This window comes from Procambarus clarkii, chromosome 55 (assembly GCF_040958095.1).
Source record: "Procambarus clarkii isolate CNS0578487 chromosome 55, FALCON_Pclarkii_2.0, whole genome shotgun sequence".
Taxonomy (NCBI): Eukaryota; Metazoa; Arthropoda; class Malacostraca; order Decapoda; family Cambaridae; genus Procambarus; species Procambarus clarkii.
The window spans coordinates 33012316-33029993 of NC_091204.1; positions in this window are offsets into that span (position 1 = coordinate 33012316).

A 17678-nucleotide genomic window follows, 5' to 3' on the forward strand; every position below is an offset into this window, starting at 1 on the left:
TTTCTAGTCTGACGCGACACGGGCGCGTTTCGTAAAACTTATTACATTTTCAAAGACTTCACAAATACACAACTGATTAGAACTTACGTCTCTCTGATATTATATCTACATTTGAGTGAGGTGGGAAGGATGATGTGGCATAACACAAGACAGAACAGGAGGGGATATTAATAGGGTATTAAAAGTATCAACACAAGACAGAACAGAAACAATGGGTATTAAATAGAAGTGTTTGTAGAAAGCCTATTGGTCCATATTTCTTGATGCTTCTATATTGGAGCGGAGTCTTGAGGTGGGTAGAATATAGTTGTGCAATAATTGGCTGTTGATTGCTGGTGTTGACTTCTTGATGTGTAGTGCCTCGCAAACGTCAAGCCGCCTGCTATCGCTGTATCTATCGATGATTTCTGTGTTGTTTACTAGGATTTCTCTGGCGATGGTTTGGTTATGGGAAGAGATTATATGTTCCTTAATGGAGCTCTGTTGCTTATGCATCGTTAAACGCCTAGAAAGAGATGTTGTTGTCTTGCCTATATACTGGGTTTTTTGGAGCTTACAGTCCACAAGTGGGCATTTGAAGGCATAGACGACGTTAGTCTCTTTTAAAGCGTTCTGTTTTGTGTCTGGAGAGTTTCTCATGAGTAGGCTGGCCGTTTTTCTGGTTTTATAGTAAATCGTCAGTTGTATCCTCTGATTTTTGTCTGTAGGGATAACGTTTCTATTACCAATATCTTTCAGGACCCTTTCCTCCGTTTTATGAGCTGTGGAAAAGAAGTTCCTGTAAAATAGTCTAATAGGGGGTATAGGTGTTGTGTTAGTTGTCTCTTCAGAGGTTGCATGGCTTTTCACTTTCCTTCTTATGATGTCTTCGATGAAACCATTGGAGAAGCCGTTATTGACTAGGACCTGCCTTACCCTACAGAGTTCTTCGTCGACTTGCTTCCTTTCTGAGCTGTGGCTGAGAGCACGGTCGACGTATGCGTTAACAACACTCCTCTTGTACCTGTCGGGGCAGTCGCTGTTGGCATTTAGGCACATTCCTATGTTTGTTTCCTTAGTGTAGACTGCAGTGTGGAAACCTCCGCCCTTTTCCATGACTGTTACATCTAGAAAAGGCAGCTTCCCATCCTTTTCCGTCTCGTAAGTGAAACGCAGCACGGAACTCTGCTCAAATGCCTCCTTCAGCTCCTGCAGATGTCTGACATCAGGTACCTGTGTAAAAATGTCGTCAACATACCTGCAGTATATGGCCGGTTTCAAGTTCATGTCGACTAAGACTTTTTGCTCGATGGTACCCATGTAGAAGTTTGCAAACAGGACACCTAGGGGAGAACCCATGGCGACCCCATCTACTTGCTTATACATGTGCCCATCCGGGCTCAAGAAGGGTGCCTCTTTAGTACAAGCTTGGAGTAGTTTCCTCAGAATACTTTCTGGCATGTCAAGAGGAGTACAGGCTGGATCACGATACACTCAGTCGGCTATCATTCCGATTGTCTCGTCCACAGGTACGTTGGTAAACAGCGATTCTACGTCCAACGAGGCTCTTATCCCTGTGGCCCGTGTGCCCCGCAGTAAGTCCACAAATTCCTTTGGAGACTTCAGGCTGAAGGCGCAAGGAACATAAGGAGTCAACAGGCCGTTGAGTCGCTTCGCCAGTCTGTACGTGGGTGTGGGTATCTGGCTAATGATTGGCCGAAGTGGGTTTCCAGGCTTGTGCGTCTTGACATTTCCATACGCATATCCAGGTTTATATTCCCCAATGATCTTTGGCAGGTGGAGTCCGGATTTCTTGGCGTTCACAGTTTCGATCAGTTTGTTGACCTTTGCTTTTAATTCGGCTGTAGTGTCCTTCGTTACCCTTTGGAACTTAGTTTGGTCAGAGAGAATGATGTTCATTTTCGCCAGATATTCGTCTTTTTTAAGAATGACATATATTGGCGACTTGTCACCTCTCCTGACAACTATCTCCTTGTTCTCACGAAGGCTTTTAGCTGCCGCTTTAAGCTCGGGGGACAGTATGGTGCTTCTGTAGTTGCCTCGATTCTTTCCTCCTTCTGCAATAAGTTCTGCTTGTAAGGTATCTTTGGTAGTGACCTTCTTTTGTGTCTCGAGGTCGAATATGTCGTCCAACAGAATTTCCAACTCTACTTTCCGGGCCATTTCACTCGGTCTGGACATAACATGACAGTTTATGCCCAGATTTAGGAGAGTGACTTGGTCCTCAGTGAGGTTAATTCCTGCAAGGTTCAGGAAGCCATCTCTTGGTCGTGGAATTGCCATAGGTCCTCCATATAATGTTGTTAGTTTCTTGATAATCCTTGTTTCAGTGCTGAGGTGATGTTGGTCTGTGAGGATGTCGAGGTGTTGTTCAATGCGGGTACGGATACTATGGTCGATGTTGCTATTTCTCCACTCGTTTGTAGCATGAAGTAGTTGCGTTTTGTTGTCTTTGATTTCATTCTCTGCCTTGTATATCTGATCACGAATCAGATCCTGGCGATATTTTATCGTGAAGGCTTGATTCCTTGCTGCTGGGTCGTGCACTTTAATATTAGTATATTTTGGTAGCAGTCTTTCCTGTAGACATATATTATTAAATATGACCGAAAAAGTAAGATTAATAATTCTAACACGAATTTTCTCAATCTTTCGTACATTACGCTTCACTGTTGGAGGTAAATAAAAAATCAATTCTCCAAAATTCATTTTTATTTCTAGTCTGACGCGACACGGGCGCGTTTCGTAAAACTTATTACATTTTCAAAGACTTTAGTTCACAAATACACAACTGATTAGAGCTTACGTATCTCCGATTTTATATCTACATTTGAGTGAGGTGGGAGGGGTGATGTGGCATTAACACAAGACAGAACAAGAGGGGATATTAATAGGGTATTAAAAGTATCAACACAAGACAGAACACAAACAATGGGTATTGAATAGAAGTGTTTGTAGAAAGCCTATTGGTCCATATTTCTTGATGCTTCTACATTGGAGCGGAGTCTTGAGGTGGGTAGAATATAGTTGTGCAATAATTGGCTGTTGATTGCTGGTGTTGACTTCTTGATGTGTAGTGCCTCGCAAACGTCAAGCCGCCTGCTATCGCTGTATCTATCGATGATTTCTGTGTTGTTTACTAGGATTTCTCTGGCGATGGTTTGGTTGTGGGAAGAGATTATATGTTCCTTAATGGAGCCCTGTTGCTTATGCATCGTTAAACGCCTAGAAAGAGATGTTGTTGTCTTGCCTATATACTGGGTTTTTTGGAGCTTACAGTCCCCAAGTGGGCATTTGAAGGCATAGACGACGTTAGTCTCTTTTAAAGCGTTCTGTTTTGTGTCTGGAGAGTTTCTCATGAGTAGGCTGGCCGTTTTTCTGGTTTTATTGTAAATCGTCAGTTGTATCCTCTGATTTTTGTCTGTAGGGATAACGTTTCTATTAACAATATCTTTCAGGACCCTTTCCTCCGTTTTATGAGCTGTGGAAAAGAAGTTCCTGTAAAATAGTCTAATAGGGGGTATAGGTGTTGTGTTAGTTGTCTCTTCAGAGGTTGCATGGCTTTTCACTTTCCTTCTTATGATGTCTTCGATGAAACCATTGGAGAAGCCGTTATTGACTAGGACCTGCCTTACCCTACAGAGTTCTTCGTCGACTTGCTTCCATTCTGAGCTGTGGCTGAGAGCACGGTCGACATATGCGTTAACAACACTCCTCTTGTACCTGTCAGGGCAGTCGCTGTTGGCATTTAGGCACATTCCTATGTTTGTTTCCTTAGTGTAGACTGCAGTGTGGAAACCTCTGCCCTTTTCCATGACTGTTACATCTAGAAAGGGCAGCTTCCCATCCTTTTCCATCTCGTAAGTGAAACGCAGCACGGAACTCTGCTCAAATGCCTCCTTCAGCTCCTGCAGATGTCTGACATCAGGTACCTGTGTAAAAATGTCGTCAACATACCTGCAGTATATGGCCGGTTTCAAGTTCATGTCGACTAAGACTTTTTGCTCGATGGTACCCATGTAGAAGTTTGCAAACAGAACACCTAGGGGAGAACCCATGGCGACCCCATCTACTTACTTATACATGTGCCCATCCGGGCTCAAGAAGGGTGCCTCTTTAGTACAAGCTTGGAGTAGTTTCCTCAGAATATTTTCTGGCATGTCAAGAGGAGTACAGGCTGGATCGCGATACACTCTGTCGGCTATCATTCCAATTGTCTCGTCCACAGGTACGTTGGTAAACAGCGATTCTACGTCCAACGAGGCTCTTATCCCTGTGGCCCGTGTGCCCCGCAGTAAGTCAACAAATTCCTTTGGAGACTTCAGGCTGAAGGCGCAAGGAACATAAGGAGTCAGCAGGCCGTTGAGTCGCTTCGCCAGTCTGTACGTGGGTGTGGGTATCTGGCTAATGATTGGCCGAAGTGGGTTTCCAGGCTTGTGCGTCTTGACATTTCCATACGCATATCCAGGTTTATATTCCCCAATGATCTTTGGCAGGTGGAGTCCGGATTTCTTGGCGTTCACAGTTTCGATCAGTTTGTTGACCTTTGCTTTTAATTCGGCTGTAGTGTCCTTCGTTACCCTTTGGAACTTAGTTTGGTCAGAGAGTATGATGTTCATTTTCGCCAGATATTCGTCTTTTTTAAGAATGACATATATTGGCGACTTGTCACCTCTCCTGACAACTATCTCCTTGTTCTCACGAAGGCTTTTAGCTGCCGCTTTAAGCTCGGGGGACAGTATGGTGCTTCTGTAGTTGCCTCGATTCTTTCCTCCTTCTGCAATAAGTTCTGCTTGTAAGGTATCTTTGGTAGTGACCTTCTTTTGTGTCTCGAGGTCGAATATGTCGTCCAACAGAATTTCCAATACAGAATGTGTATTTGTGAACTAAAGTCTTTGAAAATGTAATAAGTTTTACGAAACGCGCCCGTGTCGCGTCAGACTAGAAATAAAAATGAATTTTGGAGAATTGATTTTTGATTTACCTCCAACAGTGAAGCGTAATGTACGAAAGATTGAGAAAATTCGTGTTAGAATTATTAATCTTACTTTTTCGGTCATATTTAATAATATATGTCTACAGGAAAGACTGCTGCCAAAATATACTAATATTAAAGCGCACGACCCAGCAGCAAGGAATCAAGCCTTCACGATAAAATATCGCCAGGATCTGATTCGTGATCAGATATACAAGGCAGAGAATGAAATCAAAGACAACAAAACGCAACTACTTCCTGCTACAAACGAGTGGAGAAATAGCAACATCGACCATAGTATCCGTACCCGCATTGAACAACACCTCGACATCCTCACAGACCAACATCACCTCAGCACTGAAACAAGGATTATCAAGAAACTAACAACATTATATGGAGGACCTATGGCAATTCCACGACCAAGAGATGGCTTCCTGAACCTTGCAGGAATTAACCTCACTGAGGACCAAGTCACTCTCCTAAATCTGGGCATAAACTGTCATGTTATGTCCAGACCGAGTGAGATGGCCCGGAAAGTAGAGTTGGAAATTCTGTTGGACGACATATTCGACCTCGAGACACAAAAGAAGGTCACTACCAAAGATACCTTACAAGCAGAACTTATTGCAGAAGGAGGAAAGAATCGAGGCAACTACAGAAGCACCATACTGTCCCCCGAGCTTAAAGCGGCAGCTAAAAGCCTTCGTGAGAACAAGGAGATAGTTGTCAGGAGAGGTGACAAGTCGCCAATATATGTCATTCTTAAAAAAGACGAATATCTGGCGAAAATGAACATCATACTCTCTGACCAAACTAAGTTCCAAAGGGTAACGAAGGACACTACAGCCGAATTAAAAGCAAAGGTCAACAAACTGATCGAAACTGTGAACGCCAAGAAATCCGGACTCCACCTGCCAAAGATCATTGGGGAATATAAACCTGGATATGCGTATGGAAATGTCAAGACGCACAAGCCTGGAAACCCACTTCGGCCAATCATTAGCCAGATACCCACACCCACGTACAGACTGGCGAAGCGACTCAACGGCCTGCTGACTCCTTATGTTCCTTGCGCCTTCAGCCTGAAGTCTCCAAAGGAATTTGTTGACTTACTGCGGGGCACACGGGCCACAGGGATAAGAGCCTCGTTGGACGTAGAATCGCTGTTTACCAACGTACCTGTGGACGAGACAATCGGAATGATAGCCGACAGAGTGTATCGCGATCCAGCCTGTACTCCTCTTGACATGCCAGAAAATATTCTGAGGAAACTACTCCAAGCTTGTACTAAAGAGGCACCCTTCTTGAGCCCGGATGGGCACATGTATAAGTAAGTAGATGGGGTCGCCATGGGTTCTCCCCTAGGTGTCCTGTTTGCAAACTTCTACATGGGTACCATCGAGCAAAAAGTCTTAGTCGACATGAACTTGAAACCGGCCATATACTGCAGGTATGTTGACGACATTTTTACACAGGTACCTGATGTCAGACATCTGCAGGAGCTGAAGGAGGCATTTGAGCAGAGTTCCGTGCTGCGTTTCACTTACGAGATGGAAAAGGATGGGAAGCTGCCCTTTCTAGATGTAACAGTCATGGAAAAGGGCAGAGGTTTCCACACTGCAGTCTACACTAAGGAAACAAACATAGGAATGTGCCTAAATGCCAACAGCGACTGCCCTGACAGGTACAAGAGGAGTGTTGTTAACGCATATGTCGACCGTGCTCTCAGCCACAGCTCAGAATGGAAGCAAGTCGACGAAGAACTCTGTAGGGTAAGGCAAGTCCTAGTCAATAACGGCTTCTCCAATGGTTTCATCGAAGACATCATAAGAAGGAAAGTGAAAAGCCATGCAACCTCTGAAGAGACAACTAACACAACACCTATACCCCCTATTAGACTATTTTACAGGAACTTCTTTTCCACAGCTCATAAAACGGAGGAAAGGGTCCTGAAAGATATTGTTAATAGAAACGTTATCCCTACAGACAAAAATCAGAGGATACAACTGACGATTTACTATAAAACCAGAAAAACGGCCAGCCTACTCATGAGAAACTCTCCAGACACAAAACAGAACGCTTTAAAAGAGACTAACGTCGTCTATGCCTTCAAATGCCCACTTGGGGACTGTAAGCTCCAAAAAACCCAGTATATAGGCAAGACAACAACATCTCTTTCTAGGCGTTTAACGATGCATAAGCAACAGGGCTCCATTAAGGAACATATAATCTCTTCCCACAACCAAACCATCGCCAGAGAAATCCTAGTAAACAACACAGAAATCATCGATAGATACAGCGATAGCAGGCGGCTTGACGTTTGCGAGGCACTACACATCAAGAAGTCAACACCAGCAATCAACAGCCAATTATTGCACAACTATATTCTACCCACCTCAAGACTCCGCTCCAATATAGAAGCATCAAGAAATATGGACCAATAGGCTTTCTACAAACACTTCTATTCAATACCCATTGTTTGTGTTCTGTCTTGTGTTGATACTTTTAATACCCTATTAATATCCCCTCTTGTTCTGTCTTGTGTTAATGCCACATCACCCCTCCCACCTCACTCAAATGTAGATATAAAATCGGAGATACGTAAGCTCTAATCAGTTGTGTATTTGTGAACTAAAGTCTTTGAAAATGTAATAAGTTTTACGAAACGCGCCCGTGTCGCGTCAGACTAGAAATTAAAATGAATTTTGGAGAATTGATTTTTTATTTACCTCCAACAGTGAAGCGTAATGTACGAAAGATTGAGAAAATTCGTGTTAGAATTATTAATCTTACTTTTTCGGTCATATTTAATAATATATGTCTACAGGAAAGACTGCTACCAAAATATACTAATATATATATATATATATATATATATATATATATATATATATATATATATATATATATATATATATATATATATATATATATATATATATATATGTCGTACCTAGTAGCCAGAACGCACTTTTTGGCCTACTATGCAAGGCCTGATTTGCCTAATAAGCCAAGTTTTCCTGAATTAATATATTTTCTCTAATTTTTTTCTTGTGAAATGATAAAGCTACCCATTTCATTATGAATGAGGTCAATTTTTTTTATTGGAGTTAAAATTAACGTAGATATATGACCGAACCTAACCAACCCTACCTAACCTAACCTAACCTATCTTTATAGGTTAGGTTAGGTTAGGTAGCCGAAAAAGTTAGGTTAGGTTAGGTTAGGTAGGTTAGGTAGTCGAAAAAACATTAATTCATGAAAACTTGGCTTATTAGGCAAATCGGGCCTTGCATAGTAGGCTGAGAAGTGCGTTCTGGCTACTAGGTACGACATATATATATATATATATATATATATATATATATAAAATAAAATAAAATAAAATGTTCATTTAGGTAAGGTACATACATACAATAAATTTTTACAAAGATAGGTTGACTTATAGGTAGAGCTAGTACATACAATGCCTAAAGCCACTATTACGCAAAGCGTTTCGGGCATGATAAACTTAAATGACAAGCTTAATACTAATTGAGCATAATGAGTAGAATGAAAACAAGAAATGAAAACATAGATGAAAAAGCAGCACAAATACAATTATGTCGACAAACAGCGCTCTTTAAAAAAAAAACAGACATTGGTTGACAATAGAAGGGTAAGGTAGGTTACAGGGAATTTATTAGGTATAACTTCGTTTTTATCTTAAACTGGTTGAGAGAGGTACAGTCTTTAACATGGTTGGGAAGGTCATTCCACATTCTGGGCCCCTTGATTTGTAGAGCATTTCTAGTTTGATTAAGTCGTACTCTAGGAATATCAAAACTGTATTTATTTCTGGTGTGGTGCTCATTGGTTCTGTTACAACCTTCTGTGAAGCTTTTGAGATCAGGATCAGCTTTTGAGATATAATTATTTAGGTCATATGTTTTTGTATTTTTGCTGATTTGTTAGTAAATAATAAAAGAAATATAAATTATTTGATTTTTTTTACCCTTAAATTGGTTTTAATATTTAAATTGAAAATAATAATATAAAATAAAATATAACAAAAATAATATAACAATATAAAATAAAATATAATAAAAATAATAATATAATATAAAATAATATAATTTAATTTCAAAAAATTTAACTTTAAACACAAAGATGTGAAAAGGGTTCAGATTATAAGCTCAAACCTTTCACAAGAGATTCATATTGGTATATGAATGGATTATGAATGATTCATGTTAGGATTGTAAAGTTGCCACAACATCTCAAATTAGTGTTAGATACGTAGGTTTTGGTTATAAGTTTTGGAAACCTATTTAAGTCCACACACAATATCGTATCTGATACGATAAAACAAACGTTTCCAATCCTTTCAAATACTTTCCAGATATGCTGTGGCAACCTTAAATTGTTTGCTGGGAAGGACTCTACTACTAATTGCAAGGTCGCCAACTGGTGTTTCCTGTGTCCAGTAACACGTCAGTGGTTTCGTGGAATTGTGGTAACAGCGGCAAGAACACACTCAATAGATCTGATATCAGGCAGGTATGTATCTATCACTCTCACCTTTGGAATAGTTAGGTAGCAGCAAGAATTATGGAGAGGTAATACAAACGAGAAGGAATTTTGTTTATTTATTTATTTATTTATTTATTTATTTATATATATATATATATATACAAGAAGGTACATTGGGTTTGTGAGAATACATTGGATAGTACAGTATTTACATTCTTGTAAAGCCACTAGTACGCACAGCGTTTCAGGCAGGTCCTTAATCTAGCAGATAATTTTAAGTAGGTAATTTCAATCAGAATTGATAAATGATAGATACATTACAAGAGAAAAATGAGATGAGAGAGATAAGTAGGTATATTAAAGCACATTGTTATAATAAAGCTCTGATTAATTAAATTGACAGCTTGATTAGTAATTTAAACAAGGTTAATAGACACCAAACAGCAGATTGACAGCACATATAAGACAGCAATGATCACAATGGTAAAGATGTTCAGATTGGGTACATAAAGATTGGGAGACTGGGTAGCAAAATATACAGATAAACAAGATTTATAAACACCATACAACAGATTGGCAGCACATATAAGAAAACAGCAATGATCACAATGGTAAAGATGTTCAAATTGGGAACATAAAGGTTGGGAGATTGGGTAGCAATTGATACAGTGCAATTTTAAGGCAAAAAGTGAAAAACTATGAAGATGAAATTAGGTACTTTTTTGTAGTGATTTTGAATGATGTAAAAGTTGGACAGCTTTTCAATTCAGTAGGGAGTGAGTTCCATAAACTGGGTCCCTTTATTTGCATAGAGTGTTTACACAGATTAAGTTTAACTCTGGGGATATCAAAGAGATATTTATTTCTGGTGTGGTGATAATGGGTCCTATTACATCTGTCCAGGAAGAGTTTCAGACAAGGATTTGCATTTAAGAACAGGGTTTTGTAAATGTAGTTGACACAAGAGAATTTGTGGAGTGAGATTATGTTTAGCATGTTTAGGGAGTTAAACAAGGGGGCTGTGTGTTGTCTGAAAGCAGAATTTGATATTATTCTGATAGCATATTTTTGCTGGATGATGATGGACTTGAGGTGGTTTGCAGTGGTTGAACCCCATGCACAGATACCATAGTTGAGATAGGGATAGATTAGTGCATAATATAGAGAGATGAGAACAGAGTTAGGAACATAATATCTGATTTTGGAGAGTATACCAACTGTTTTAGAGACTTTCTTAGTTATGTGTTGTATGTGGGTACTGAAGTTGAGTCTCTTGTCTAGGAATATGCCAAGAAACTTTCCATCATTCTTATTGCTAATGTTTACATTGTCAATCTGAAGCTGAATTGCATTTGTAGATTTGCTTCCAAATAGGATGTAGTAGGTCTTTTCTATGTTAAGTGTTAGTTTGTTGGTTGACATCCATAAGTGGACTTTTTTTAGTTCATTATTAACAACACCATTTAGTGTATGTGGGTTGGGGTTGGAGTAGATGAGGGTAGTATCATCAGCAAACAAAATAGGTTTCAGAATGTTAGAGACATTAGGCAGATCATTAATGTATATAAGAAAAAGAAGAGGTCCCAAGATGCTGCCCTGTGGCACTCCAACAGTTATTGGTAGAATGGGAGAGATTATATTATTGATGGCTACACATTGGTGTCTATCACTAAGATAGGATTGGATATAGTCCAGTGCATGGCCTCGGATTCCATAATGATGGAGTTTACTTAAGAGGTAATCGTGATTAACAGTATCAAAGGCCTTTCTCAGGTCAATGAAGAGTCCAATTGGAAACTCATTTTTGTCAAGAGCTGAGTAAATTATATCAAGGAGACTAATAATTGCATCGTTGGTACTCTTTTGAGAGCGGAATCCAAACTGACAGGGGCTAAGAATGTCGAATTTTACGAGATAGGAGTAGAGCTGTTTGTAGATAATTTTTTCAAATATTTTTGATAGTATGGGTAGGTTCGATATTGGTCTATAGTTGTTTATGTCTGACGGATTACCTCCTTTATGAACTGGTGTTACTCTTGCTTTTTTAAGGATATCAGGGAAGGTATGACACTCAAGGGATTTGTTGAACAGCAGAGCTATAGGTGGCGCAAGGCAACCCGTTCTCGCAAATTCGTAAAGTCAATATTGACTTATTAACTACGTGCATAGGTGATATACTAAACAAAATAGATACCCTTAAAAAGATTCATAGAAAACACCGACCTTACCTAACCTTGTTAGTATCTTAAGATAAGCATCTTATTGCTTCGTAATTACAATTATTATTTAACCTATACCTATTATAGGTTAGGTAATAATTGTAATTACGAAGCAATAAGATGCTTATCTTAACATACTAAGTAGGTTAGGTAAGGTCGGTGTTTTCTATTAATCTTTTTAAGGGTATCTATTATGTTAAGTATGTCACCTATGCACATATTTAATAAGTCATTATTGACTTATTAAATTTGCGAGAACGGGTTGCGCAAGGGCATGGGAGGCGCTCTTGTATACAATGGATGGGATTTCACTGATGTTCCCAGCTTTGATTTTTAGTGAGTGTATGATGGACACAACATCCATTGTATTTACTTAAAAGTATTTGTATTTAATACAATACAAAAGTATTTGTATTTTACTTAAAACTCAAGAGATCATATTCATATATCCATAGGCGAACAAGTACAAGCAGGAGTCGCTCTCTCTCTCCACATATAATTTGGGCACACTATATGGCAACACGCTCTCCCCCTCGCGTCAAATGTCAAAATCAGCTGAGCGACTCTCACCGCGCGAATGTTCGTTTATCTGTTTGTCTGGCATGAGACGCCTGTTTCTTTAAATTCTCGAGAATCACTGTATTGACACACAACACAATATTTGCAACAATGACAATAGAACGCAAATGATCACTGCACTGAGCTTGAGCTCAATCAAACATCTCTACATTAATGAACATAATAATTCACTATCATGGCGTAACACACTGTACTTCACATAATGATAACGAATGCAACAAGATATAATACTGGAGTTCTCAGTAATTCCTTTCGTAGGCGAATATTCAATTGATCACTGCACACATGAGAAATTATTCAACACATAAGCATGTATATATATATATATAGATAAATCATAGATATCAATAATAGTAATAATATCAATACTGGGCACATAGCCTAACACCAATAACTGGTTCACTTTATATATTTATATTCTCTGGCATAAGTTATACCATAAATGTCACATGAAAGAAATTATCAACTAACACAGCAAACTCTTCAATAATAATATGGGTGCATCCACACCACAAATATATCCTGTGAGAGCTTTCTACAGCCCCACTACTCACAACTGTGTCCTACCGTGACATTGGTGAGCCTTGCTCACGACATACAAAATACTCTGGCTAAATAATATAGCTGACTAAAGGGGAATTGGGAGGGAAACTAGAATCACCTACTTCCACCTATCCTCCGGTGAGATTTGAGTTGTAGCTCCTGGTCCAGGCTCTCGCCTCGTGTAGGGAACGCCCCCACACACACACACTGTTGTGTCCTCCAGGAACTCAATCAACGTCCCAAAATAAACGCGTCGTCACCGTGTTCTGTCCTCCGCAGGTCCGTGCTCCTCCTCAATGTCTTGTAAGGTTGGAGTCAGTCTCCTGGCCGTCAACTTCTCCTCCCAACTACGGCTGCCAACCTACGTCTCGGCTGTAGTCGTCCGGATTCCCAATTAGTATCTTCTTTTAACTGCTTCCCAGTGGATTGGCCCAGCCGCTACGTCGTCACTGTGAAGCTATCAGACGTCCCAGACGATACTGCCTAGACTTCACCTGCACAGCACCCGACCCTGGAGCACTTGATGCTCACTATTTCGTCAATTCCCTCTTCGGTCCACACATGGAATGAAGGAAGACCTCTCGGCGTACTTGCAGACTACGGGTGACGAGTAAGATCCACGGGAGTGGCGTATTACTGTCAGATTGACAGGATCAACCTTCACACATCCGTCCACCTTGACGTGTCTTGTCAGACTGATGGCGCCGCCGTGGCGCTATGACTGGACCCCCTTCCTTCGTGACGTCATACTTGCCAAGGGAGGTTTTCATTGGCTCCCTGTGCCACATTGCTGTCGGTGACCAATCTGGTGCCACTGACGTCACACAGTTTTGGCGGCAAAACGGAAGGGCCAGCGCCATATTGGCTTCCTAAAGAGCCTATACTACAGGCCAAAATACTTTTCTTTCACGAATTTCTCGCCACCTCGAGAACACTACACTCTCCCACATATATCAAACTGATGCCTGCGACGTAGAGAACGCTCGGGTAAAGCGGACATGACTCTTACAGCAGGCGTGGGAGAAATATAAGGGGGGGAACACCGTCACAATATATATATGTATATATATATATATATATATATATATATATATATATATATATATATATATGTATATATATATGTATATAAATATATATATATATATATATATATATATATATATATATATATATATATATATATATATATATATATATATATATATATATATATATATATATATATATATTTGACGGCCGTGATGGTCAAGCGGATTAAGGCGCCCTGTAGTTACCAGTTGCGTTGCTTCTGGGAGTATGGGTTCGAGTCACTTCTGGGGTGTGAGTTTTCATTCTTCATATATATATATATATATATATATATATATATATATATATATATATATATATATATATATATAAATATATATATATAAATATATATATATAAATATATATATATAAATATATATATATATATATATATATATATATATATATATTTATATATATATATATATATATGTATATATATATTTATATATATTTATATATAAATATATATATATATATATATATATATATATATATATATATAGGGGGGTACCACCTCTGGTGCAATTATAGGGACCCACAGCCTCAGAGAAGGGAACACAGAGCATTCAGGGAAAAACTTGCCATTTAACTCTGAATACGTAAGAGTGTTCACTTCTCCTACCACACTCCTTTTTTTAAGGTGTATACTTTATTATGCAAGTTATACAGTTACATGTCTGATTTTATACAAAAAATTAACATTAAGAGGACACAAAAAAAAGTTCGCTTCCTAGAGGCTGTAGATTTCCTCTAACTCCTCTGACGCCTGGCAGGAACCGAACCGAGGATGCAGCGAGCATTCCCCCTCTGGATCGCGACACTGAGGCACTAAAAGAGAAATATATATATATATATATATATATATATATATATATATATATATATATATATATATATATATATATATATATATATAAATATAACAATTTGTGAGAGTACCACCTCTGGTGCCAATGTGGGGACCCATAGCCTCGGAGAAGAAAATAAAAAGTATTCAGAGAAAATCTTGTAGTTTCTCACTGAACACTAATATTATCTTCTCCTACCACCCCCATTCTTTTGTATGTACACATATATATTTGCTTTATTTGAACTTTGTTACAAAAAAGGAGTTACATATAGGTTACAAAGATGGTTATTGTTACGGCCCTCTCGGGACGCAACGGGGTTCTCACTCTGATGTTGTTAGAGGAAGATATATATATCCGACCCCAAGCCAGTAGAGGCTTTCAAGGGATGAGATCCGTGACGCAAGTAACTTAAAGGGAGGAGGGAAAGACAGCTAAGAACTTAATATTATAATTATTACCACCACCTATTAAATATATAAAAATCAAACGTGCACAAGGGGAGGGTATTAACACTTTACAAGGGGATCGTGCACAATCTAGTCTTCTGCTGAAGACTCTTGATTAAGAAGCTAGGTGCTGAGTCCGCGGTGCTTTCTTCGTGGCCTCAAGACGTGTCCTCTGAGAACGCCGAGCCTACCCTGGCCACAGGTCAGCCACAACACAGGTCCACTGGGGGCACCGTCGTGGAGGCCGTCAACCACACGTCCAGCAGGTCTGCTGGCAGGTACTGAGCCACCAAGGCTGGTACGGCCACTCCACGAACGATAACAGGGGTACGCCCTAGACAGGAGTCTCGTGTGATATCACCAATCACCCTCCTGTCCTCAATACCCCAGTGGATTATCGTCTCCAACCGTCGGTCCCATGTAAATCCTTCCACTGCCACTCCACAGGCAGGCTTAACACACCACAGTGTTCTTCCGGGGGACGACGTCACAACAGCTGCAGCAAACTTCACAGTATGGAGACTGGCTGCCTCGGGTAGACTGACTTCACCTTCAACACAGTGGTCCCAGGTCGGCTCTGTAAGCAGACACGTCATCAATAACTGGGACACTAATACACCACACTCACAGGCTCAGATACTAACACCTGACGTATCCAGTCTATAGATGGCGCTGTCGTCGGAGCACCACCTCACCAGAGGTCAGGAGCGGCGGTGTTGAGCGCTGAACCAGACTGGAAACTGGTCCTCGAGGCCAATACACGCTGTCCTCACTAGGTGTCGTCGTTCGTTTGGCGGGGGTTTCGGGAGCTGACCCACAGATGGCGTGTTTGTCACTGCTCCAGGCTCGGACGTTGGATCCGGGTTCGTAACACCTCCCCACCAAAAAGAATTTGGTTTGGGGTTCTATAAAAAACACAAACCAAATTAGCAGGGCGACACAACTCCAAATGGACTTACTTATCCTATGAACTGGAGTGATGAGGCTGTCTTGTCTACTGAATTGTCCTAAAGAAAATTCCTGGCACAAAGGGACCTTGAAAATGGCAGGCGATGACCTGCCTGACATAATCGTCCACATCTCCACTGCGATGTCAAGCAGGGGCATCATCTCACACCTCTCTAGTACGGATTGGTTTTGACACGATCTGGGGTGACTCGACACTTCTCTATGTCGTGGCACCGATGATGGCTGACCACAGACGGCATATCTGGTGCCAGTCCGATGGTCCTTCAGGGAGACAGGAACCTGGAATACAGGGGTCTGATAATTCAGAGTGATAGCGACAATGGGCAAGTCAGTACTTACTATACACTCTTCTACTAGGCCCACACCTAGTTCCAACAGGGCTGCTTGCTCACCGAAGATGGCATTCGCTCTGCCCCCGTCAGGTCGACCAACGTTCCGTATAACGCTGTGTTGAGGCTCAGCAGTCACGCGGGGGGTGTCAACCTGTCGGAAACAGTCACTCACATAATCACATATCGTACCTCCTGTATCATCTATTACCTCCCAGGTCCCTTCTTCAACTGCAACACTTGCAGTACAAATCTCCAATCCCTGGGACCTCTTCGCGATGTTCATGGGAGCCATCATTCGTCGGGTCGTCCACCGGTCCTCATTGAGAGCACATACGAGAATCAAACAAAGCATCGTTAAGAAACACGAGGCCAATTGAGGGATAAGCTTCCCGAGCCAGTCATGTCCATAGCCGGCCACATCCACACGCCTGGCTTGGACCGAAGAGGGCACTAGACCTTTTGAACACACCGCACCTACCTCTGACGTCTGGGGAGTCTCTGGCTGGTTCACTACACGCTGTAACTTGCCATACCGCAAGCACACATCCGCCTTCGCTCCAGACTCGTTGGTATCCGTGGGTGCCCGCACACAAGGCCTCTCTTCTTGCTCAGGTACCTCTGCCTTCTTAACTTCATGTTCCTCGTCGAGAGAATCAGGAGACACTGCTAGAATATCGTCGATCTGCGGGTGAGAGGACAAATTAAATATGTTTACATCCGGGTCTGTCTTTACCTGGACATTACCATTGCCTGTTACCTCAGACCGTGCTGTTCTGGTAGACTCGTCCGCAACCTTGGGACGATTGGTGCTCCAATCGGTCACCAAGTCGTTGGCTAGTACCACGTCAATCCCAGCCACAGGGAGGGTATCGACTACTGCCAACGCACATGTGCCGCTGAAATAAGGCGAGTCGAGATGTACTGGCACTAGGGGGGCGAAATACTGCGTTCTCGGAAACCCAACCAGGATAACCTCTGGTCTCCCATCCACACTTACTCCCTCGGGTAACGAGCTCTTCACGATCAGGGACTGGGCTGCTCCACTATCTCTGAGCACTACAATTGATCTACCAGTATGATCACTCGTTACATACCCGGTTGAAGTGTGAGAGGCCAACAAACTTGGTCCTTCCTGCGTCGTCGTAGACTGGTTTCCTACTGGTGATGTAACACAG